Here is a 23507-nt window from a genome sequence, read left to right on the forward strand (position 1 = left end):
AATGCCACTGTCAGAGGCCAGAAATGAAAGCACTGTCACAAACTAGCTTGAGGTGGCTTTGTATCAGCTGTTAGTGCCAGGTGGATTCAGTGAAGGAGTGTACTCACACTGAGGTAATCAGTCTTTTAACACCTTCCAGAAGTCTTCTGACAGTCATTCCTATGTACTACTTACCTGTGCTGACTCTTTCTTTGCATCTTTGGCCAGAAACGGGAGACTCAAAACCTTTGCTTAGCATATATTATCAGGACCTGCCTCTAATCTCTTCATTTTCATTCTTCTCTACATTTTAAGTGGCCCTTAGAAATCCAGAGTTCTGCATACCAGTTGCTTGACTGCAGGAACCCATCGGGTGCCCAGCCGATGATGGTCTGAACTGCAGAGAACAAAAACTGCTACTTTAATAGTGCAGGAGGAACACCAAATATCAACCTGCTCCTGTTTGACCAGAGGGTTGGGGGATCTAAAGATCAGTGTGGAGAAGAGATAAAGGGGCTGAAGGGAAGTGTGACTTTGCTAGGGTTTTAAGTGCTACTTTTTTCTACCTATTTCTGGGATCCCTTTTTCATTTGTGCACTTCAAAATAGCTGGCATATGGAGAAAAAAAGAGGGAATTTGCACTTCTTAGCAGGTTAATTAGTTGTAGACTTAAAACATAGTGGTCACCCCTTGATCAGATCAAAACTGCCAGGTGGTTGCGTGTTGTCCCTACCTGTTCAGACCACTTGCCCATTTAGACATCATGTGTATTATTGTGCACCAGATTATTGCCTGGTTGATTTTAGTTTCTTTCTGGAGAGGAATAAGACAGAATTTTTCACTTGCTAAGACTTACAGGCAGTAATTCTTCTGTAAGATAAACATCTCGTCTGCTTCTGTAGCTTGCAGTCCCTGTCTAGTCACTCAATTAACTGAGCTCCTTCAGTGTAAAACAAAGAAACATTTCCATGATACCAATGGAAGGTGTCACACCATAGATAAATTGTTCTTTCTTCTATTGTTTAAGGATGAGGTCTTGCAGCATGGCTCAGCTGTTGTAATGGTCACTGTCATGTGAAAAAAGACTAGTTTCTTTCACTTCTCCCTCTCTCCCTTTTTCTACTTTACCTCCCATCATGAGCTGCACAGATCCCACCACCTTCTTTTCTGGCACTTGTCTTACCCTTGGCCAGTTCACCTCACCGAGCCCACAAAGAACTAACTCAGCCCAAGAAAGTGAATATTCTTCTGAGGATTTGTTGAGCCAGATCAGCTCAGCTGAGCTGCCAAGCCATGCAAGGTATGGAGCAGGAATGCGCAGAAAGGAATGATGGAGGAGGCAGCCCACCCCCTGTAGCAGCAGTATGCTGTTGGATCAGGCCAGCTGCAAAGTGAAACTTTACCTGAATGAGACACCATGCTGGAAGGTTGCTGAAATCTGGAAAGGGCACAGCGTAACCACCACTGGTTTATTGAGTCTTCTAATAATTGGCCTACCCACCTCCTTCAGCAACTGTTTTGAATAAGTAGAAGTTAAAATTAACTCCCAACTTCTTCCCTGGGAATAAGTCCCTCTAAGAAAAATTCTCAGCAGGCAGAAGATTAATAACAGAATGAAAAAAACAGCAGGAGCCAACGGACCTCAAGAAGAACAAAGATAGAACTAATAAGACTTCTAATCCCCAGGAGTGGGTTATTCTCTCTATTATATTTGCACATACTTTGACCAAATTAGGGAAGCTACTTTTTTATAACATCAAGGATTTTCAGTGCATGTGGAAAAAAAAGTGTTTATTTTTGTAACATGCACATAAGGATTCTATCTGCATACAAAGCAACGACCCAAGAACCGCAGCCCAAACATGCCACTTCATCCTACTTTCCAAGCACTCTGAGCATGTTGGAGAAATCGTATTCCTTGCTGCCTTTGCTCTGGCAGCTGTATTGCCTGCTGTGGCTACATGCAGCCTCAGGGTAGGCATGAAACAGTATGCTAACATTATGAGTGTGACCATACTGTAGCAGGGTAGGCTAAAACACATGGGTAAGCTCTGATTAATTGCCTCGAGGACTGGCAAAATAATATACAAGGGTTTTTGCTTTGTGCTTCATGCACTGCACAGCAGGTGCATTATTTCTCTGCCTGAAAGGGATGCTAGGAGGATAAACCCATTAATATTTGTACAGTACTTTTAGTACAATTGCTACATCTTGAACTGACTAACTCCTGAGGATGAGCCACCAAAGGGGTGAGTATGGGTACAGTCAACTTTCCATAGAGAGGTAGCTCCTCCAAGCAGGAACTAGAAAAGTTTGTTTGCCATTTGAAGGTGTCTGTGTTCCCTCTGCCATACTGTTGACGCCCTTGCCATTTCTGTGGATAAACAGACTTCAGCCATTCCTGTATGAAAACAAAAAGTGCTCATTTAACAGTTAAAATTAACTGTGTTTTACTGTATTCTATAGCACAATTAATCTTTTAGCCTGATGCCCTTGGCAGGTATCGTTTTAGGTTTCTTTCTAACTACAGGCATTTCTCCTCCACTAGATTCTCAACAGACAGGGATTAGGATGTGGTACTTAGCTGAAGCTGTCCTGCTGACAGATTGTGGTGACCTTGCTGTGACTTCTGTTCTGATCTCACTGGCACTGCTGGAATTTGACACACTAGAACATGAGATACTGGCTCCATTATGCTACTAATTGGTATCCAGAGCATTGTGTTCCTGCCTCCTTCACCATCTGATGTAGGTGGCAGATAGTTCTAATTTATCTTTGCCATGTAATTTAGGAGGCTTGAGTCTCTATCATCAACCAGTTGATGCCCTTATCCTTTCATGTGGCTGTCTTTATCATATGCAAGTATAAAGATTGACACGGGCTTCTGAGCGTGGTTGGTCTCCTCCTCTTATTGCTGGGTGCTCTTCTGAAATGGAAGGAAATTGTTTGATCACTGAACATGGATAAAACACAGTAAATATTTTCATATGCACCAGTAGAGGTATATCTTCAAATATTTATTTCTCAAATGTGCAGTAACATCTTTTCTTTTATTTCTGCAAGGTTATGTAATCTTTGGAAAGCACAGATTGGCTTTTATTTTTTGTCTGGGTTAGTGTGAAATGTAACACAGTCAAAAAATTCATATCCTTAACCAAAGTATTTCAGTTTGTTCTGAATGACAGTTTTTCTCTGTAATTATATATATATATATATTTTATCCAATAATCACAAAGCTAGACAGACAGATCAATGAAATGAACCAGAAAACAACTCCATGTGGGATGATGCCTATAGCACTTTTTCCCATGGACAAAAAAAGACAGTGTTTTTCCAAAGTCCAGTTTTGTCTGTCCTACACACTGGAATTTCATGCTGTTAACTTAATCGTTAGGGAAGCTTATGACCCTGAAGAATATGACTTGCAAATGCCTTGGTATCAAAAGGGAACAAATCTGGCCTGGAGGGAGCACAGGGAGTAGCTGTAAGCTACTTGACACAACTAACAGAAAAATAACTTGTGGATTTATTACTGCAGCTTTGCCAGCTGAAAGTAATATAGTCATTTATTTCTGGCACAGACTAGGCCCTGATGGCTACATCTACGGGGAGACTTCAGCACTGTCAAAGTGATGCTTACCTGGTAGGGTCCTGGCTCCCAGGGTGGAATTCACAGCCTGCTGTTTGACCCCATGGCTCTGGTGCAATACATGGAAAGGCACAGAAAGGTGTCTCAGATTAAGATGCAAAGCAGTCTGCAGCTACCTAAAATATCAAACACGAAGTGGTAAATTGCACAGTGTGAACCCCACTTCTTTCTCCTAGCTAATACTGGGTTGCAGGAGTGTGCCTAGACCAAATGAGAATTCATATCCTCTTTCATATCCTGTTTCTAAGTTCACTCTTCAAAAATGGAGTAGATGGCCACTGGTGCCTAGAAATCAGCATATAGGCTGTGGATGGCTGGAGCCAACTCCCTGCAGGGGAGGCTCTTTCTCATCCTTGATTCAAGCACTGTTCTTTTATTTCACGCTAGTCTGTCTGCAAGTCTCATTTGCTCCACCTGAAGAGTCCTATGTGGACACAAGAATTTCCAGATCTCAGAAATATTGTCAGGGCAGCTGACAGGAAAATTTGCAGGGCAAACCACAGAGCAATTGTCAGCACAGATATGAAGGCAACTGACAGCCATGTAGTGGGGTTATTGCAACTGTGACACATTTTTCTTTTCTCTGAACAAGGAATGACTGGCAAGCTACAGAGGAAAACTCTTCTGACAATATTGACAAGGTGAATTAATGACTCATAAACTATTCTAACAAGACTGTTACAGAGTGGAGTTCAAGCAGGAATATTCAAAGAATTTAATGCACAGGACATGTTCAGAACACAAGCTCACTCTTTTACACTTTCACTTCCCTGATTGTTTTTCAGTGACCTACAAAAACAGACAGGTTTGAACAAGCAGATACTCTTTGTTGGGTAACACTGAAGATTGATTTCCCGGTTTTGTTGTGTTTTTGAATACAGGTGCACACAGCTAAAGGCAGATTTATTTCTTCAATAAAGACGTGAAAGAGATGGGCTGGTGTAAAAATCTTCTCTTTTTCTTGACCTTAGTCAAATGACATACATTGGAGATAGGAAATCCCACAGCAAAATTTATCATCTGCTGAGAGTAGTCACTACAGACCACTGCCTTTTTATAATGACCATACAGCTGAATTCAAAGCTTTAGGCAAACATGATGAATAGTGATAAACTAATGCCCAGTAGTTCTGGGATTTTAGAAAGGACTGTACATGCAGTTTACCTATTTGTTTTTCCTAGATCATATTATAGTTGAAGAGAATTTTGGTCACTATGCTGATTTCTTTGAAGAACACCTACTTGCTTAACAATTTTCTGTTATCATTATTTATTGAAACAAACTTAGGTTTTTATGATCCCCTTTTCCATTGTGTTCAAGCTGCTCCTAAGTATCTCTTGATTTCTCCTCACAATTTCCCTGACATTGCTCCCATTGACATAAGTATTTGTAATTTAGAGAAAAGCTCTTCTTTTACAAAGGAAGTCTTGATCAAGAGACAGTTCTCAAAATCATTACAAATTGGAGGTGTAATTTACCAAGCAACACAGCCAGCAGCATTTAGTAGTTCAGCAAGGGTGCCACATTCAAACCTATCAAGACATCACAAAATGGCATGATTTTTTTTGTTCTTAAGAGTTCCCCCCCCCCCCCCCCCCCCCCCCAAGAAGTCAGACCTCATAGAGGTTAAGACCTCAGGCTGTGGTTCCACAATATGTGGCATCTGTTGGTAGTGCCACATAAAGGGGTTGCTGTTTGCTAACCCTCCAGCCTCCAGATACAGTTTCCTTCCCCTGTGCTACAGAGAACTAGACCCTCAGCCAACACAGAAATCACAAACCAGATCAAAGAACTAACACATGTTAAAAAATAACCTTTGTTTTGTTTTTAACTGGGATCGGCTCCTTGGTGGAGGTCACAGCAGGGTCTCAGAAGTCATGGATCAGGGGTAGCATTTCACAGGGCAGCTGTGAAGGACCTGCTTGGCCAATGGGAGGTAAAGGTGGAGTTCTGGATGGGATGTTCCTGCCAAAAATTTGTTACTCTGGAACCACGATCTCAGATTTCCCATCTTGTTTAGAAAGAGCAAGGCCGTTTTCCTGCCTCTGTAGTGCCTTGCTGGCCTTACTTGAAAGGAACCCGAGCCCTGCACAACCACTGCTTAACTGATGCTTTTCTCAGTAAGGCCACTGTGAGAGCTTTCCAGGTGCACTCTGTGAAGAGATTAAAGTATTTTATTCCACTGTTGGGCACTTAGGTCTTGAAAGCAAACTGATTATTCTCTACTTCCTATCTTCAGTTGTTGCTGAAGCAGTCATTTTTATTGAATTGCTTAAGCATAGCATGGCCAAAGGTTGGGGAAGCTATAAAGCCAGAGGTAGCTAAAAATTCTCCAACATAAAGACATGTTTGAGGAATGATAACCTATCATCAATAGCTTTGCAAGTGGAATGACAGACTCTGTTAATCATTGTGAGTAGTCTGCTCTGAAGAGTTCAGATATTGTCACTAAGGAGTGGTCCAGTCCACCCCTCATTAGGGTGATGAAACTGCCCTACTTCAGAGGGCTGAGGCCAAACCCTCAAGGTACAACCAGTTAGCCTGCATTGCTGGGGTGCGGGCCCTGCCCTGCACGCTTGGGAGGAAAGCAAACCAAAACTGCTGCTGGGTAGAAAAGCAGAAGTTGCTCCACCAAGCGGCAGTTTCCATGGATCAAGTCATCATCCTGTAATCCGGGGGAGAATCTTCCCCTTCTGTGTGGAGCATGAATTCCCCCAGGCCCTGGTACTGTGGCTGTTCCTGCCCCACATTGCCCCCTGGGTCAGCCAGCAGTACAGACCCGAGCCAGGTGGCGGCTGGGCACAAGACCGCGTTTCTGTTGGGCGCTATCTTGTGTGGGTGCTGGCCTTGTGTGTTTGTTCAGGCTTTACTTGGCCATGCGAAGGTGGGTAGAGCTTGATCTGGCATAAAATCTGCCCGCACAAAATTAATCCATAAAAAATGTTTTACTGCATCTGAACCAGCAGAGTGAATTTATACTGGATGAGTGCCTAATGTCCTATGGCACTTTTTGATCCATTTCCTGTTTGGTCTGATGAGAATTTACCACACTTTTGAAGAACTGTAGACCAGAAAGAGTGGGACTGGGTGAATTTAGGGCAAGGAGTACTGAAGACAATTCTCTGGTAGGTGGAAAGGAGCTATTTTTGGAGCTGATAATCAAGAATCTTCATTAAAACTATGCTGTGAAGAAAGAGAGAGAACAAGGGATCTCTGGATTCAGAAAGGCAGCTGTAAGAAAGTCTCTTATTAATGAATGAAAGCAGAAGCTGAGTCTGTCCTGTATTGCAGTGTGAAGAGAGCTCTTGCCTGCTGTTGAGCAGACCTGTCCCAGAGTAACTCCTCCCGGGCACACTGCACGGAACACCCCACTTCACCAGTTCTATCAGGTCAGGGGTGATGCAGCTCGTGACTGTTACTTGAGTAAAGGGGTGTGTACACCAGCGTGTACAAACACAGGCAGGACCGTGTCATTGTTTGAGAAACTTAATATCTAAGGGTCTAGACAGGCATGATCTATACTTTGAAGGTTCAGATTTGAAGCACTACTCAAAAAAAAATATTAAAAAAAAATAAAAAATTATCATCCTTGGAGCCTGGTTCTCACTCAGTACCACCTGGTATCAACAGCTGTCTGTTGTCAGCCGTTCCCTGCTCTCTAAAAATAGACAGAGATAAAAGCCATATAAACTGAAGGCATAAAAAGACAAGATTATTATTTTTTTTTTTTTCGCCAGGGGAAAAATCAACAGATACGTGGACTTGTTCTTACAGCTCTGAGTCTGAACAATAATGCTATACAGTGTGTGGGACTCCAGACAGGCGTAAGGGGGTTGTCTGCATGCATGGCAATGGCAAAAGTGCAGCTTAAAATGCAGGCAGAGAAGTGGAGAGTTAGGCACATTACCTTTACAGGAAAACATTATCAAATGTTTACTCATGGCCTAGATATTTCCAGATATCTTTATCTAGAAAAGGAAGGAAAAATAAAAAATAAAGTCAGAAATAACTGTTTGTAAGTAGGTTAAGAATCTCACAAGTGACTCAGTCTGCCTGGAAAATGTTGCAATCCCCACTTCAGACTTCCCTGCCCCTCCCTCCTGACAGGTGAATGCTCTTGGGAGCAGTGATTTGACCAGCTCCTTTGCTGGGTAAGCAAGGAGCAGCTTGGCTGAGAAAATATTATTCTTAATACTCTGTTTATAACCTTGAGAAGGTCTCCACAGCAACAGAAGCCACTGAATAGAGTTGGTCACGATGTTTTGACAGAAGAAGTTTTCCACTAGAAAATGCTGTTTTAAGGAAAAAATGCTGGGGAGAATGATTTGATGTTGACAGTATTTTGGCCTGAAAAAAATAAGGGAAAAACTGAAAAATGTCTTGGAAGGAAGAGGTTTTTTTTTTTTTTTTTCTTTTTTAAGCCCACTGCCTTCCCTCCTGGGACCTTTCATGTGAGGAAACAAGACTACTATCTCTTCCTTTTCCATTTTGGGAATCGTGGTTAATTTCCCAGTTAATCTTCTCTTTTCGACTCTTTATTGTTGATGCTCTTCTGAGAAGACTCTAAATAAAACAGGAGATGGAAGAAGCTGTAAATCTTCAAATATCTAAAGTATTTTGGAAGCTCTATTTAAGGAAAGAGAAACTCTGAAATAAAGGCAAAATAGTCCAATGGAAGAGTGTGCTGTAATTACTTGCCCATTCTGTTTCGAATAGTTGATTTTATACTATATGGCCTAAAATCTCAGATTATAACTCAAGTTTTTCATCTGCTTTGCTCTGAATGAGCTATCTTCATCCCTGCTCTACTCCCAGACATGAATTGCTGGATATAGTGACAGCCGGAGACATGTCATTGCATATAATATCCTCTCACTAGCATTATTCATTTCACTGAGAAAAGGTCTTGGGACCTGCAGGTGCCAACCTAGTGATTTGTCTCTTTTTCCCAGTGATGGCTTTTCTCCTTGTGAAGCCAGTGGAGAAAATGATATGGGTAATAAATGTTTCTGTAGAGGCAGCTTTCACAGTTGTTCTGCCTCATGACTCCTTCCTTGCCCACTTGGTATTAAGAATCTGAATAAAAATGAAGTCATTAATTCCTTGCAGTCAGAAAAGACGGGGAACTACACAACTGTCTTCTTCACTGTCTTCAGCAAGACAGTTATTTTTAAGAGTTTCCCATGGGCTTTTTGGAAATGGATTCGGCACTCGAGATCATTAGTCAAATTTCCTGACTATTTCAGCCGCTTGACTGCCTGCTGTCACTAGCTGCCACTTCCGTACCACATTTCCCCACAGTGCTCTGCTGCCGAGATTACAGTAGCCTTTTCCCCTGTGGCTTCCCCCATCCTCTGTGCCTGCCCGATCCCTGTGAGAACAGTCTTTTCCAGGGCCTCCCAGGTGAAGGTGGGGGTATGGCTGCACCACGCTGTGCCAGGCAGTGCCTGCACTCCTTGGCTAGCGCCAAACGAGCTTGCACTGGGCTCACAAGTCCTGTGTGGTGGGACAGGGGCAGACTGATGTTGGAAACATGGCAGGTCTTCTTCCACAGCAGTGACCTGTCTTACAGACAGGTACCGGTGCAGTCGGCCGCCACCAGCATCCTCGAGCTGGAAGCTGCTAGCAGTACTGCAGCTACATCCAAGTGGTACACATAACAAAACCCAGCCTCCTGTCTGTCCTGGAGATGACTGGAAGTAGATATTTTGGCAACTGTCAGATACCCAGATACCTCCTCCTGCACCTGCCCATTGGCCAGCACAGAGTCATGAACTGCTGCTGCTGCCAAGGAACAGCACAACTCCCTTTCCAGGAGCCAGCCACCACCACCAAGCTGCACGTGTTAGCATGGCATGGCATTGTCTTGTGTAAATTTGCCATTCAGGAGTGTGCCAAGTCACCAGAGATGATCGTGCCTTGTAAAAAATGCTGGGAATGGGAACAGGATTGGTCAAATAATATATCTGGAGAAAGTGTAAGGTTTCTAACTGGAGTAGCTGAGGTGAACAAAAGGATGGAGGTGAGCAGAAAGACAAATAGCTCAAGGTCAAACAGCATTTTAGGAGCACAGCTGGGGTAAGCATTCAAATTAATCAGGCCATTTTCCTATCACCTAATCCACAGACTCTCTTATGCTTTAGGTTCAGAGGGCTTACATCTGCTTTGGATACATTTTTCCTGGAAAACATCATCTCTGCTTACCTCAAACTACATCACAGCATAGGGTTTGCATGTGCTGTGGCCACTCAGCATCTTGACTCTGGTGTTAAAACTGGCAAAGGGGCAGGTGATATCCCCTTTGTCAAAGCTAACTGACGGAAAAAGGAGCAAAGCCAACAGCAAATGCCAGCTCTGATAGGAGGCTGACGCAAAAGAGGCTGAGGAACTGTATAGGACTGCTGCTCTGGTTATGTAACCTGGAATATTTTTTGTAAATACTCAAACTGACGTGCATTGTGTTTTGGCATGTGTTTGTCAGTGCCCTTGTTTTATAGCCTTGCTGAAGACTCATTGACAGATGGCACTCAAGAGAGTGCTTTTTATAGGTGCCAGTGTCCAACTCAGATACAGTTTCTGAAAGCAAAAGGTGTTTGGGGGTGGAGGAATCTGAAGCACTGCCAAAGTATGTTGCAAAAGGTGCTTTAGTGGTACTTCATGCTCTGCAAAATGTGGAGGTATGTGGGAGATGAATGAGGAACATTGACTCTCATGGATGTTGAGTCACCAGAGGATTCTAGTAGAAGGTGAACAGCATTATGAAATGGAAGAATAAGAAAAAAAAAAAGGATTTTAAAATACCTCGTGTCCCAGGGGCAGTGCCTATGTAACCTGGTATTCACGAGAATGATTTCTTGTCACAGCTTGACCTAGTTCTTGCCTGGAGACTACATGTGTTATAAGCAAATCCAAATGTTGGCTGCCTGGTGTGCTTCTTAGCACCGTTCTCCTTTGTGCAAAGGAGCAGCGAGGCTCCCTGGAGGGTATGGGGAGCTTGGGGCTGACAGCGACCACAGTGCGGGCTGTGCCCTCACTGGTGGGGCACTCTCCCATGGGGACAGCATGGTGGGCAGAGCCAGGTGGTGGTACCAGGCTCCATCAACAGCCCCAGAGAGGGGGAGTGAAGACCTGGGTCCAGGGTCAATCCAGGGTGTTCATCCAGGGGGAAAAGGAGAAGGGGCCAGAGACAGGGATGGAGACAAAGCTGCAATGTGGATCTAGAGTCCTTGCAGGAGGCAGGGACAGAGACTGTCACTCCTGTGGCATCACTGGTGCAGGGACCAATGGCTGAGCTGAGCTGGTGTCCTGTGCCACAGGCAAGGCAGGGGCAGAGGCCCCCAGTGATGTTCATCAGCACGTATCAACATCGATTGGTAGACTCAGGGCACTGACACAGGCAGAAAAAGGTGTGTTTTTACTACAGGATGACTCATGTGCAATGTCTATCCAGTGTTAGCAGTAGGAGGAAATAGAGGTGATTTTGGCTGCAGGAAATAAGAAGAGTACTTTGTCTCTAGCTATGCCTTTGCAGTTAGGTAGACAAAAGTACACAGTGCATTCCTTATTATGGTTTCATAAAGACCTTTACTCACTGGAAGCGTCTGGATCTCAGTGGGGCTACTCTTCCTAGCTCCGGGACTGAAGGATTTGCACGCTCAGAGTCCTTCCCACAGTTTCGGGAGGTTGGACATGGCAGTCCAGCCACCTCTGATTCCCAGTCTTCTGGCTGCTGCGTGTTCTGCCTAGCTGGGGCTCAGGCTCTCAGTTCAGGTGTCTGGGAACAAGGCAGCAGGCAGGCTGAAAAACACAGAGTCGAGGGGGTTTATTAACCGCAGGCACTTTGCTCTTTACATGTGCTTGGGAAGTTATACATATCTCTGAAACAACACAGGCCCATAAAGTACCTTTTGTGGAAGTCCGTAACAAAGACAAACATAGAATCCATTTATTCTTGGAACTCATCTGTGGAATGATCCTTTCTCTTCTGGAAGTTATAAATCTACTTTGCCACACACTTTACAGCTTCTGGAGAAAAAGAAGCAAGGCCGAAGAGCCAGTAGTCTCTGAGTTGGGTCTTGTGTGTGCAGAGCAAGGCACAGGGTCTTTGCAAAATTAATGTTGTGTGTGCCTGCACCGAAAGGTTATATTGTAGAGCAAATATATTATCATGGGGGGTGGGAGGGGATGAAATAAGGTAATGCAAGCAACTGTGCTATTTCCTAATTCTTTTGTGAAGCATCAGATTTTTTTATTTTATTTATTTATTTATTTATTTATTTATTTTTTCTGTGATACGTTTGTTGTGTGTCATTCCCCAGTGCTTGGAAAAGCAAGTAGAAAATATTTCACAGTATGAGGTCTACTTTATGCAATTTTTAAACACTCAGAAGCTATTTCATCAACATGACAGTGACGCTGATGCCTCTGTAAGCCATTTGAAGCCTTTAGATTAATTGAACATGCTCACTTCCTTAATGAATGCACTCAGAAGAGCTGAGGGGTTTCCTGCAGCAGGAGAATGGTGAGATACCTTCTCTGAAGGGGAGTACGTACTAATAGACTTAGATCCTTCTGCCCTTTGTGGACAATTTTTTCCTGTTCACCCTAACTTTTCTTATGCTGGCCCATTTGTCTTAATTCCAAACTTCAATCCTTAAGATTCCTGTCCCAGCCTACCGTCTTCCCCATCTCCTCTCCTCTCCTCCTGTGTATGTGAAAAAAGGCTCTTCTCTCACACCAGGCTATTCCCTGTTAAGCTTCAAAATCTGTCCCCAAATATGGGCACATAAAGGTTTTCAAAGAAAAATTTAATCTGCATTTTTTTAACATTAGCAAAATATGAGCAAAGCTGGCTTTTCTTTGAATTCATTCTTAGACATTGTTGCTCCATTCTGATTGATAGTTTCTTAAAGCAGATGTCCAGCTGGAAATTTTAAGCTACAGTGATGGAGATCTGGCAAAGTATTCAGAACTAAAAAAACCACCATAGAATGGGAATTGTCAGACAATGCTAATTATAGGTGTGGCAAGCAGCTGTAACAACCAACATGGCAATTTTTGCTGTCTTTCTCTCTGTTTTGCAATTTAATGCTCTTATGCTCTGTTGCCTAATTTTAGAGCAAACACACGTTAGCAGTTCTCAACCAGGTAATGCTTGTTACCATCTGGAACAGAGATTATCTTAAAATGGGAATTAGAGGAAACACTTTTCCATGCGGTTGTGACGCTGCCTGTTCGTGACCTCTCCAATGACTGGAATTTAGGGAAAGCAATCATTAGAGGGAGGAGAGGAAGGAAAAGCAGGGGGAGAAGGTGGAGCAGGACAGAGTGCCAGAGTGTCAGCGCCAGCAGAGTCAGTAGGTGCACAGACAGAAGTAGGATGAAAGATTTACAGTGAGCAAGAAGCAGAGTCAGTGTGTGGATAAAGCCAATGTCAGGGAGTGTAAGGAACCTAGGAACGGAGGAGGATGAAAAAGATGACATTGAAGAAGCAAATATGACAAGAATGGGCAAGAGAAAGTAAATAAGAGCTATGATTTAAGACTAATAAAACCCAACAACAAGCATACATGGTGTTCCAGTTCTGTTCATAGAAGGTGCTATTTATCCCAGAAGTTATGATGAGGAAGATCAGCTGTTACTTTTGAATTACAGTATTTTCTCTGAATAAAGGGCAGGCAGAGGAAGTCTATCCACAAAGTATTGGACCAAAATCTATGCTCTTCATATAAAAAGAAGAAGATTTGTGTTTGGCCTTTAGTACATGAATCCTGCCTGATCCTTTCACTCAGCCCATCATATCAATCTCTACTTTCTGCATATGAAGTCCATGAGGAGCTTCTGCAGGTTTTTTGGGGAAAGAAACTTCAAAGCTCAAAGATTCTTTGTGTAGCTGCTCATAAATGTCTAACTATGCAAGTTTTAGGATGTAGCAAGAAGAAATAATTTAATATTAGTTCATTGTTTTTAAAATAGTCCTGTAATCAGAACAATCCTATCACACTGACCAGAACGAATGATAGACAGGGATAGGTTTGGGTCAACTGTTAGTAAAAGTTCATTCACTTTAAAGTCAACACACTTCCAGATACCATAACAATAGGCTGCATTGCATCTGAATGGAGTAAATAACATGACAAAATTTGTGTGGATGTGTTGTGTGACAGTCACTCTCAAAACACTATCATAGTCCATCACAGCAGTAAGGTAAGGCAACAACATGGTTTGGAGTGGTTTGAGGACAGCCGAGAAGAGGAGAGAGGAAAGGGAAAGGGAGGGAAAGGGAAGGAAAAAGGAAAAGAAAGGGATATAATGTAGTGATCGTTATATTCCTTTCAGGAGCTGCACCGAATTTTGTAGATAATATTTTGAGTGGCAGAAAATCACCATCTCTCTCTCTCAAATATAAGAAACAGAAATAATCCTTAAAAATGTTGATGTTCACAGTCGAACCAGAAAAGAAGTTAGGCAGTACTGTGTGGGAACCTACCCAGGGTCGCAGGCCTTTGACAGTCCTTAGCTGCCTCAAAAATAATGGTGTTATAACAGTTTAGAACAGAAGTTTATATCTTGCACATTATTAGAAGAGGACAAATTTAATCATAGTGCAGAAATAAGTATTATAACATTGTTTTTGAAATATGTCAGAAAGGAATGTTGTACAGATCTGAAAAAGTTCCAAACAATGAAAATTTTGGAGAGGAACAATACATAATCAGTTTTGCTGTAGTGCTACAAGAGTCTTATGCTGGTTGAGTTGTAATTCTCCTGTTGCGAAGTTAAACCATGTTTAATACTCTGCTTGCTCACAACATTGTTTTTTCAGTCCCAGGAAAATAATTTAAACCAACTTTTATGATTCTGGAAAAAATCTGATATTTAGATTGGCTGAGCAAATGGAGATATTTTTGAACTTGCTTCAATAACTTTCTGTAAGATAACAGTTGGCTTTCAGCACATAAAGCTGGGCAATTAGTCATGACTGAAATCAGAACCATATAGCTGAAACATGTTGTTTAATTAACATTCTCCCACATTTGGAACTATCATGAGATGGTAAATAATTCTGAGTCTTCTTGAAAAAATAATTCCTGAGCTTTCCATTTAAATGGCTGAATACCTTTAAAGTCCCTTATGTAGCAATAGAGCAGCTGCTAACATTACATTAGCAAATTCGGAGAGCTGGCTTTGCCAGTCCTTTTTGGATTTTCTTGGGAACTTTTCGTCTCAGGCATCTCAGGCATTTCCAGCTGATGATTTAGCTCCCACATTATGTTGGAAGCTTTCATGTCAATGGATTCACTGAAATGAATTGTGTCATTCTGAAGTGTTGGGCCTTCTGTTCCTAAAATATTTTATTTTTACAGAGTTTTGGACAGATTGTCTACTATGTTGAGGGAGTTATGATCTTTATTCCTACTTTTGACTCTTATATAAGGAGCTTTCATTTCTTCCTTCACAACCTAAGATACATAATGTAAGGCATTTCTCAGCAAGCAAAGCCAGTGCCTCTTCTATGGAGCAGTCCACTTATTTAACAACAAAGGTGCTTTGTAGCACATCTATCAGTTTATCTTTCATGTCTTGAGAACACCTACAGTATTTTTGGTTATGATCTAGACAATTTTATAAATTGCATTTTAGAGTTGTGTTTCCTAAATGCTTGTGAAAGCTTCATTTAAGATCACACAATTCTGAATAACATGTAGGTATGAAAAACTCAAGTGATTTCCAAAATCCGTGGATCTTTGTACCTCACTGTTCCTCCTGTTGCAGTCTTGTTGCTACTCCAGACATGAAACCTGTTGTCTTAGAGCCAGCATCATACCATCGTTTCTGTTAGTTGATCTTGAGATTAGATATAATAGTAGATAATAATAGATTTTTACTGTCTGATTATGTTTGCTCAGCCATATGTTGCAGGCGTTTTATCTCATTTCAGATAAGTTTTTAAGTGGATTTGTAATCCTCTTAATCCAAATCCAGTAATTGGATTTGTGAGTTTGTCTTGGTCACTTTCTTAGTAATTTTGAAACTTTGGAGTTATTTGCTTGCAAATCAAAGCAAAACTCACTCTGTTTTAGATACTTAAAATTTAAACATCCAGTTCTGAACTGGTCTTCCTGGGCTTTCTTTGCAGTCAAAAGAGAGAGTTTGCCCTCCAGGGAGCAATGAATCTGACTGTAGATATGTGCTAGGGCAAGAGGGCTTCTGTCTTGAGAAGGTACTTGTTTATATTCACTGAGTATGCTTAGATTCAAGAATGACCACCACTTCACCACTTTGGCATCTGGGTTTTAAACCCCTGGATTAGAATGGGCGAATTCTACACTTCCTGTCACAAACATCTTTTTGTTCTTTTGTGATGACACAAGTATCCTGATGCTTCTCATATATGTTAGTTTTCCATGAGAAAAACATAGATTGCATTGAAGTCCCAAGTCTTGGTTAAATTTGGTATGTATATGGGAACTGTGTATAACTGAAGGACTGCATCAGTCACTTCAGACTAATCAAAACACAAAAAATCATTCAACTGGGATGAAAAGAAAGAATGACCATATTTCACAAAGTTATGTGCTAAGAAAATATTAAGTTGTGGTGGACAAAGTACCTCAGAAATATGAATAAAATGAGGTATTTGGTTTCTGGAGCAGGCAATGGAACAGATAGTATAGTAAGACAAACAACTGTTTGCTGCTGGGAATGTAGGATTTTTCTTTTTTAGTCAGACACTTATTACTTGTTTTTAATGCTTTGAAAATGCAATTTCTGTTCTGAGTTTTTATGAGCTGTGTGTAACTTAGAAAGGAATAGGATTAGGGAGCTGAAACACCTGTAGGTCTCTGAGGCAAACATAAAGCCCACACAGAGGTAACAGCCCATACCAGGCTTTTCATCACACTGGAGACAATCTGCTTTTCTGCTTAATAACCTAAGACTATCAGTTCCTCTTTCCTTCAGTTTCCTGACAAGTGAAAGAAAAATCAAGGAGTAGCTGCTGGCCCACTAGCCTTGAGGAAGATGGAAGTGCAAAATGGCTGTAGGTTATCTGGTCAGTTTGTGCTTTCGTGGAGATTTCACTGGGCTTTCACTTTCACTGGGCTGGGATAATGGAAAAAAAGAGAATTGCTAGCTGGGGATTAGCCCAAAAGGAGTAGTGGGATCTGGATGTCTCCCGGATGGAACGTGGGTATCCTGTGGCAGGAATGGGAATGAGAAGCCTTTGTGAGAGGAGGAGGAACAAAAGTCTTGCGGTGGGAAAGCAGTAAGAACACAACAAGAGGACTTACGCTCAGGCTCTACTTCATAACAAAATAAGGAGTGCCTTCACAGCCGAAGAAGAAAGGACCTAGACCTTTCTGCAGCAGAGTTCCTTACCTTAGGGGTACTTAACATTACGTACTGGTTCTTTGTGGGGAAAGAGAAGGACTGGAAACTACAGAACTACAGAAATGTACACCTCACAGGCTGAAAAAGTGGGTATGTATAGACAGTGGCCAGAGGAGTGACTATTAGTCAGGTGTCCATACTTGAGGGAACTGCACTCCGGTTAACTTGTGTGCAGTAGCACCAATGCAGCAATGGTAGGGGCTTCACCGCAAGCTGGGTGAGCCAGCCCATGTACCTTGGGGAGTCTCTTCCCGTAGCAGGAGGGATGACCCAAATCACATCCTATCAATCACTGTAGTGGAGACTTAAGCAAATTCTTAGGGAACCAGCCCAGATATAGTAGATAGAGGACTCTGACTATTAGCTTGCTATTTTATAACTACATCACCATTTCCTCTGAGCTAGTAAGGAAAGATGTCTACAGTCCCTGTTGTTACAGTATTTTAGTAAAATGGTAGAAGACGCTGTGATAAGGTGCAGTGCTTGTAGAAAACACTGAAGGATCCCAAGAAAAAAAGGTAGTAATATGGAGAAAGAGAGGAAAAGGAGCTGGATTTAGGGAGTCCTACAGAGGACTTGCTTTTTTTTTTTTTTTTCCCCCTGTTATGTGCAAGCTACATTTGTTGGCTGAGTTATTGTAGATTGGGGCCATGTAAATTCATTCTTTCAAATGATAAATTATTCACGACTGGGATTTGGAAAGTCCTGGGTATGGTATTTGCTTCCTTCTCCAGTGGCAGAAGCTGGCTACAGGCACTTTGAAATACCACAGAATTTTTTTGCACTGGACATTTTTTTCAGAGCAGTGTACTTCTAACCAGCCTAATTCCCAGTGGGATGCAGTTATACTTAAATGGGAATTTTTATACTGGCATACTTTATTCTAGTCTGAGAAGAAAAATGAATGCTCCCTGCATAAAGCTCTTTAATGCTGTATGTGGGGTCCATCTTCCCAAATGTAGGCACATACAAATTAATCAGGTATCCTGGGCTTCCTTTTAGTCAAAGCGAGAAATAGCACCTTCAGTAGACGTATGTAAAATATCTGAGACAAATCAGAGAATGCACCCTGGAGATTCCTTCTCCACTGGCTGCACAGGATGCTTAACACAAATCTCATCTGGACGTATAACTTTCAGAAGTCCAGATCTGAATGAGATAAATCTGACCATATGTGTCTGCACTGGAATTTGAATCATTGTGGCCACACCGGTGCAAAACCATGAATTCAAACAACAGAGTTGTATGGGTATGTTTTTCCCCCCCTAACGTAAGCCAAAGCTTACACCCAAGGCACGTGACAAAAGCTTTCATACACTGTGGGTGGGGACTTTAGGAACTGTAAGAACATCAGGCTGAGTGAGCACTTATGTAGGTGGCTTTGCTAACTGTGTGGTAGACGTATTACTGTGATAAGTACCTGGTTGCTTTATAGCGCACATCCAAAATACAACAGCTGATGACTTGTTTTAAGCTAGTGGTGTAGAATTAGAAGCTGCCAAGATAATGCTGCTGAGAGTTAAGCTTGCTAAACATGTTCCTTTATAAAAAAACAGCAGTGTGTTTCTTCCCAGTGTAAGTACAATTGATTCTTGACTTGAGTGAAAATATTTCTCATTTTTATGGAATGCAGAATACAGAATTTAGACAAAAAGCATGGGCATTCCAAGAGAACCTCTATCCACCTTCCCCCTCAAATAACAAAGAGATGGTTTACAGCAATATTCATCATAGGTTAACTTTCTGAGACTTTTAGAAAAGCTTAGGCTTGGTGTTGGGGTTTTATGTCCATTCCCTGTGTGTGTGAGCATCTTTCTTACAGAAAGCTCTTTGTAGTGCACTTGGTCTTTCCACCTTCACTTGCTGGAAGAAGAGCAACATGGGACAAATGGATTTTACCCATGGTGCAGGCAGCACAGAGAGCACTGGATAGCTGTGTGTTGAGGCTGTTATATACAGCAGCCTTCAGCTATAGCTCAGGTTGCTCAACAGGAGGAAGAGTCTTGCACTCTGCACGCAGAATGCACTGTATGGTTCTCAGCTGGTGCGCTGAGCTGAGACCTCTGAGTGCCTGTGCTCTATAAGAGATGATCTGAGTGGGCACTTCAGCTTTGATGATAATAATTATGAATGCCATTTAAGATACATATCTTAAAGATGTTCTCAGAATTACTGCTTTATCAGTAATCTAAATTTTAAAAATGAACTCTACAACTTGTTGGTGAAAGCTGAAGTGCAGTTTTTATCCCAAAGTGAATGACATTATCCCTAACTTAGCAGTATTGGCACACTTGTACATGTATATCCTTTACGCCCCTGGACACTTAGTCCAGTTTATAAATGGTAACTTGCATGGCTCAAGATGGACATTATTTGTGTCTGAACTCAGTTACTAAGGTCTGGGTTACAGTGGCTTGAAAAGATGCTGTACATCAGAAAACCTTTACTAACGGCTGGTAATTATCTGGGTACGCACACTTAGCCCCCTGCAGTTGTGAGGTAATGTGACTTTGATTAAGCCTCTGAGAGATATCTATGTGATTCTTGTTACCTCATATTTGGGGTGGTCTAAAAGCATACCCATGGATAGCTGGCATGGTTAATCTAACAGGCTGGATTTTATTCCATTTCTTTTCAGGTGAGTTGAGAGACCTAAATGAGAGCAACTGGCGGACCACATTCTGATGGCCTCCCATGCTCCCTAAATATTTTTTTTTTCCTATAGAAAATAGAGTTTATGGAGGAAAAGGGATGACAAGGTCTGTAAAGATTGATTTTCCTTGCAAACTGTAATGCCAACAAGTGGCCAAAACATGCCCTGAGCCTTGATATGCCACAGGCCAAGACAAGACATGCCAGGTACACACACATACACCTGGGATTTGCAAAACACTGCTGGTTCCCACTGTATAGACACAACTTGAAAGAATGCTCTGAGCAGATTGCTGAGGTAGCACGAGGGCCAAGAGTAGTATATGTATCTGGACTGAATAGAAGTGATCAAGGGCTGGGGAATAAAAATAATTGTACAGTAAGTGTGTTGTAATAGCAGAAACTGCTTCAGTTCCTTCCTTTTATCCACTTGGATCGAGCTGTCTGAAAGCGTTTTGTGTCTTCTGTTGCATCACATGAAGAAAAAGATGAAAAGAAGTGCTCAGCTCTTGCTCACTGGGTTTATGTTGAACTTACTATGATCTGATGCAGAACTCTTTTTTTGAGTATATAGAATCTGAAACACAGTGGAAGCTATGCTTCTAAATTCTCAGTAAAATGTTAGGCTTATTTATTTTTTTTTTCCAAGCTGATGTGCAAATTTTCTGACAGTTATCATATGGGCTAGATTTTAAACAAATGTTTAGCTTTACTTTTCAAGAGCAAAAATACTTAAATATGTTCACAGTGCAGGCTGTTGATGACGTTTAACATACAGTTTCAATGTTCTGAGTTTTTGCCTAGCAGGCTGAGAGCTGCAATGTAGTTCTTTTTTAAATTGTCTTCATAGCTTAAATGTTAATTGGGGTTTTGACTATGGATGTTGAGGTTTAAATGCTCCTGATATAGCTTTACTTGAAGCAAAGTAAGAATTAGGACAATGTGAAATATGTCCTGGTGTTGCATCAAAAACGGAAATATGGAGTGCTATCAACCTTGACTTGTAGAGGGCACTGCAGAAGTGTGTTGTGTAGTATCCATGGAGCAAGATTGTTACCTTGCAAGGCAGACAACAACTGAATAAAACCCACATCAACCCACATTAGCTATTTCCTGTTAGGAAACACTGGATATTGTTTTTCATAGCCACTCTTTATGAAACACATGTTATGATAATTGTCAAGTGCTGTGATACTTCTTCTTATTTGGTAAATCTTGTACATGTGGATGAGATATTATTTTTCCATGGATATGTTTATATGAATTGCAGCCAGTGACTCTACCTAGAAAATTATGTCAATGTAATGCAATGTTATGTAAGTTTTGTTTAGGTTCTTATATGCTGCACGTCACAGGGTCTGAGTGGATTCCAGAACTGAAGTGATGGGATTATCATCTGCTACACATGGTTTTCTCTCTCCCCTTCTTTCCAAAGGTGACTTCTGTGCTCTTTTTATTTTCAGTGTCTTTTAAAATAGTTATTACATTGTCTGAACACTGTTCTGTATGCATTTATGTGACTCACAGAGTAGAAGATTGTGAGCTTTGTGCTGGGGATAATTTCAGTGGGAACTCATCCAAAAGTTTTAGGCTGGCCTACTGAGAAAGCTCTGTTTTCTGCACAGCTTTTCTTGGGAGATGGATAATCCTGCTGTGACTGAGCAATGAAACTGCTGTCTATTTTTCCTTGTCCTGTCTCTCTCTGTAGGTGACCATTCATGTAAGTGTCCAAGGTCTGTAACTTCTGAGTGCCCTAGGAATTAGGACGCAACACTGAAAGCAAAACTGCAGATTAAATACAGTACTTACACCTGCATTTATTCAGAACTGGTTCTCACAACAGCAAAGGGGTGTCCTTTCACATCTGTAGTGCTTATTCTCTGTTCTACTGCAGGGAGGGAGGAGGACAGCAGGACCCAGGTTACAGTGATCCCAGGAGGACCCACAGTTGGCAAGTGGACTGCTGTGAGACATCTGTCCCCACCTTTCCTTTATCATTTCCAGCTTCTTCAGGCTGAAGTCTAACACTGGGTCTTCAAATCTGTGTGTTAAAGCTGAAGCAGCATCTGATATGTGTAACCCAAAAAGAGCGCAAACCCTTTTGACCAAGTATTACTTCTGTGGTTTTTATTTTTTATTTTTTGTCTTCAGGGGTTTTCCCCAGCTGGATATTGCTTTTGATCTGAAATGATCCGCATGTCTCTTAGGAGCTGAGCTGTCTGGTAAACATTTTGATCAAGTTCCAGCACGGTTTTTCCAAGTGTGTTTCTTTTGCCTTTTGCTAGCTACTTCCTGATGCTGTTTATCCAAAACACCACCTGCTGTCAAGGGCAGTTCTGGCCATTTGAAATGTCCCCATGTCCACGAAGCAGCTGTACCTATTAGGTTTAATTTCTGCAATGAATTACCGAGGGTATGTAATTTAATACCCACTCTTCTTCCCTGCCCTCCTACCACCACCGGTCATCACTTTTAATCTGTGAAAGCAGTGATGGAATTAGGCTGCCAAGAACCTGGAAGGTTTGCTTTCTCTGTAACAAATTTAACATAATATATGCAAGAAGTGGGACAATTTTTCTGGTTTTCTGCCTATAACCCTGGAATCTGTTTTCTTCATGACCAGCAACATTAACTACTAATCTCAGTTCATTTGGAGGAAAAGAAGGAAAAAAAGGGGAAATGAAGACTAAGCTCGGGAGGTGTAGCAATACAAAAGTACAATTCTCTAGTAAATGTTTTAAAATTCCAATAGAATCTGTAAGTTGGGACCGATACACAATGAAACACACAGGATTTCTAGATGGAACAGGAGCCCAAGAAGTCTGAATCAAAGTGGAACCGAGAATACAGTTTTGCATGATAATGGTCTGTGCTTTGGATTTGGATCAAGGGATGAAGGAAGGAAAAAGAATCTGAATTGTTTGTACAGTTGGACACCAACATAATAATTGTTTCTTAATTATTATTATTTTTTTTTTCAGGAGATTCTTAAGTAAAGATTAATGGAGAAGTGTCAACAGAAGATTGGAACCTTAGCTGCCAGCAAGCTGCTTGCATGATTTGACCATTCCGTCCACTGAGTGTGTTGGAGCTTTCCTGACAAGGTTTAAATATTCTGCCAGTGTAGACTGATTTTATTTTTAATTTTTAAGAATCATGATATTGGAAAATTTAGAGGACAGCAGTTTTATGTTGAATTTCATGAGCCATGTGATATTATTACTGTCATCTGATAAGATATGCTTATAGTTATAAACTACTTTTTCTTCTTTTGTTCTTCTCTGCTTCCCTCTCCAAGTTCCTGTATCTTTTCTCAACCAACTTTGGCTGCAATAGTAAAACTTTTGCAAAATTTTGTTAGAACAGAATTTTGTTATTGGTTCTTGGAATATTTCTGAACAGCTTGTAATGAAGAGGTTAAGTATTGAATTCAGTGAGGCAGTTTCAAGCAGGTTTTTAGATTATTTGAATAGATCCAAGACGTGCTTACCTGGCTCCTCTGGAACAAAATAATTGGGACTGTCACTAAATGTTACATCTGGTGTCAAATTCCATAACACTAGCTTATGTCTTTGAAAATGTCTGGACCTCACTTCAATAAAGACTTCACAAAAATATACATTGCATATTTAGCAGTGGAGAGATGCCACAGTTAGATGACAGAGCCACTCTATGAAAAGGGTCTCACCATGCATTCCCAAGGGACACATCTTGTTAAAATAAAATACAAGGAAAACAAGAACATATCAAGAATAGTGGTCTGTGTATTTCAAAGGCAACATACTATGCCAAGAAAAACATTGTAGTCATGATTCCAGTTTAAACAATGTTTAAG

At 41.4% G+C, this 23507-nt stretch overlaps 2 long non-coding RNA genes across 2 annotated transcripts in view; one reads left to right on the forward strand and one right to left on the reverse strand.

Moving 5' to 3' along the window:
- The window catches only part of LOC121070427, a 90362-nt gene that overhangs the window by 61509 nt on the left and 5346 nt on the right, over positions 1 to 23507 (forward strand). The window contains exon 2 of the long non-coding RNA XR_005820081.1: positions 22654 to 22776. This is a non-coding gene — a long non-coding RNA (uncharacterized LOC121070427). The remainder of the gene's footprint in view (positions 1 to 22653; positions 22777 to 23507) is intronic.
- LOC121070425 lies at positions 1791 to 11370 on the reverse strand. Its single transcript, XR_005820063.1, has 3 exons — positions 11221 to 11370; positions 3620 to 3677; positions 1791 to 2905 (listed from the first exon to the last, which is right to left on the reverse strand). It is a non-coding gene; the product is annotated as an uncharacterized LOC121070425 (long non-coding RNA).

The sequence above is a fragment of the Cygnus olor genome, chromosome 1, assembly GCF_009769625.2.
Source record: "Cygnus olor isolate bCygOlo1 chromosome 1, bCygOlo1.pri.v2, whole genome shotgun sequence".
NCBI lineage: Eukaryota > Metazoa > Chordata > Aves > Anseriformes > Anatidae > Cygnus > Cygnus olor.